The 3,193-nt window shown below is 42.3% G+C and overlaps 1 long non-coding RNA gene across 1 annotated transcript; it reads right to left on the bottom strand.

The window, feature by feature from the left end:
• Nucleotides 1-703: 703 nt before the first annotated feature.
• LOC122685541 lies at nt 704-2,685 on the bottom strand. The gene is made up of 3 exons (XR_006338433.1): nt 2,472-2,685; nt 2,249-2,346; nt 704-823 (listed from the first exon to the last, which is right to left on the bottom strand). It is a non-coding gene; the product is annotated as an uncharacterized LOC122685541 (long non-coding RNA).
• Nucleotides 2,686-3,193: the final 508 nt, after the last annotated feature.

Genomic DNA, 3,193 nt, shown 5'->3' on the forward strand with positions numbered 1-3,193 from the left:
CGGGATTTGCTGTGGAAGACAAACAAAATCATACAAGTTGATAAATTAGAATAGATTAGAATTTGGTAGTATGAGGGGACAGTTAAATGAATAGAATGCCAGATTAATCTTCTAGAATGCCAGTTACCTCATGGGATTGTCCATTTGAAAGCTCCAGTGGGAGAGGAGATCTTAAAAGCTCTCCCTCTCATCCACCCACTCCCACCCCACACACACATAAATTCGTAACTATGTGAGCTGATGATGTTAACGTGACTTATTGCATGATCATTTCACCATATATACAAGTATCAAATCATGATGTCATACACCCGAAACTAATATAATGTTACATGTGTCACTTGTATCTCAATAGAAATAAATAAATAATAGAAATAGATCTCTGCACACACACACACAAGCTCAGTGACTTCTCACTCATTCTTATCCCCTCCTCAGCCTGCCATCTGACACTTGACAGGCTAGATCATCCTCATCTTTTCATCCTATAACCACCTCCCACCTGCTTCAGCCCAGACAGGCTTCTCATTGTCCTCACAATCCATTAAACTGACTGGTATACCACCTGCCCATCTGTCTCCTCTCAGGTAATCAACCTCACCTGTCCTTTAAAGCCAAGTTAATTTTCAAATCTTCTATGAGAAAGGTGGAAGAAGAGAAAGTGAGAATAATTACTAAAAAATTTTGTCTATCTTACCTTACATGTGGGCTAGGAAGAAGAGAAGGGTAGGGACTTTGCTGGCAGACCAACGGTTAAGACTCCATGCTTCCACTTCAGGGGTCATGGGTTCAATCCCTGGTTGGAGAACTTAGATCTCACAAGCTACGTGGGCAAAAAGTAAAAAATAAGTAAATAAAACTTTAAAAAGAGGAGAAAGGTAAAATGATTAAGTAAATAACAATGTCTCTATGAATACAGTGACCAGTAACTATACACTTTTGAAAGCAATCATTCACTATTGATATTGAAATTTCCCACTTACTTCAAATAGTCATGTCTTGTTTTTTAGTAAAACAGCAACTCCTGGATTCAAGGTTTCCAGCTTTCTGCTGAATATGTGAACAATTGCTAGTTGGCAGGTTTTGATCTGAGCACTGCAATTCAAGCACTAGAGGAAAATGCCTGTGGAGCTTTTTGAAATTACCCAAGCTCCTGGAGATTCTGTTATCACTTCCCTTGGAGGCTAGCCTGCTGCTTGAGAACCCCTAACTTGTGAGTCTTCTCATGGATGGATGTACTACTTGCCTCCTCTATGGGTCTGAGAATCACTGCAGAACAAGCTGTGCTGTGCTTAATCGCTCAGTCACGTCCAACTCTTTGCCACCCCGTGGACTATAACCCGCCAGGCTCCTCTGTCCATGGGGATTCTCCAGGCAAGAATACTGGAGTGGGTTGCCATGCCCTCCTCCAGCAGATCTTCCCAGCCCAGGGGTTGAACCCAGGTCTCTCACATTGCAGGCAAATTCTTTACCATCTGAGCCTCCAGGGAAGCCCACTACAGAGCACTGGGGATGGGAACCGGCAGACCTCTTACAAAATCTCAGGTTGGTTATTCTAAGACATATAGTGAATCCTCCCCAAATTGAGAGCAATTAATTGAGTGACTCCAGTTCCATAGAATATAAGGAATAACCCCCAGAAAATATTAAAAAGTATTAGGAAATTTTCCCCTTAAACTGTCATGCAAAATTTTAAAAATATGTAAGAAATGCAATATCCAAGTGAAAAATAAGTCAGCAGCCTGTCTCCAATCTGCTGGGTGATATATTTAGCATATTTATAATTAAATAAGCTGACTTTAAAGTTGTTTTGAGAGTCTAAACTACTTAGTTTCCTCCTGTGACTTCATGGCACTCTGTGTCTTCCTCATTGTCAATCATATTGAGGCCACCGTGTCCTCCAGAGAGGCCGGCTGTGTCTCCTGCTCTGCTCTGTTAATAGTTCTTAATGATATGGGTACAGTTTCACTGGACCAGTCATTCTGTGTTCAGTTTATGAATACCAAACAGTCCCAAGCTGTTTGGATGACTAATACCTGCATGTATTATTGTCATTCACTCAGAGCCAGGATTTATTTAGCATCTTAAAGTTTAATGGCTCTGTGTTTATTTTGTTAACAAAAGCAAACAGAGCTCTTTGAAATAAGTAGGCACTTGGCTCTAATGAAAGATAATAAGGTACCAAAACTTATTCTATAGAGTTCTAGCCCAGAACTTTAAAATCAGAGAAAATCAGGCGATCCCTTACTTTGTTGGCTCCGGCTCAAGGTGAGCCGCAGAATCACATGGAGGGCTTGTTCACCAGATGGATTCCCAAGCTGGAAGGTTCTCGTGAGATCCCCAGATCTGCATTTAACACAAGAACTCACGGTGATCCTTGAGCTCAGGGTGAAACCTCCTGGCTGACCTCTTCACATACTCAGGATGAACCTGAGCCCCAGAGAGGTTAAAGGGCTTTCCCAAGGTCTTACAGCTGGATCATGACTAATCACGGCCAAGCAGAAGCGATGGAGCCTCACTCTCAGCTCTGGGCTCCTCATCCCGACACCTTGCCGGTCTGGACTGCTCCCCTGCTAGGTCCCTGAGGCAGGAGTGGTTGCCTCTCTAGTGCTTCCTGGAAGGGACTCTCCCAGTTTCCTGCAGGTGCCACAGACGAGAAGGAAGCTACCTCTGTGCCAAAAGCAGCAGAAGAGCTGTCACCTTCAGGGGAGGATAAAGGATGGCAGCACCCAGCGACATTAAAGCCCAGGGCCAGGAGCTTGGAGAGACAGACAGAGATCACTCTGAAACGGCAAGTTCACTCGTGATTCACTTAACATGAGTACAATTGTAAAAAATAAAATCAAAACTCCATTTTTAGTTAACTTTTGTGTAGGATGTTACAGGACGCTCTCATTTCATTCTTTGACATGGATCAGTATTACCCAGCCACTAAAAAAAAGAATGAAATAATGTCATTTGCAGCCGCATGGTTGGACCCAGAGACAATCATACTGTCAGACAGAGAAAGACAAATACCATATGATATCACTCTTATGTGGAATCTAAACAAGGACACTAATGCACTTATTTACAATCAGAAACAAAATAACAGATGTAGAAAACAAAATTATGGTTACCAGACAGGAAGGGGGAGAGGGATATATCAGGAGTTTGGGATTAACATATACACACCACTATATAAAACAGATAA

This window comes from Cervus elaphus, chromosome 28, assembly GCF_910594005.1.
Source record: "Cervus elaphus chromosome 28, mCerEla1.1, whole genome shotgun sequence".
NCBI classification, from domain to species: domain Eukaryota; kingdom Metazoa; phylum Chordata; class Mammalia; order Artiodactyla; family Cervidae; genus Cervus; species Cervus elaphus.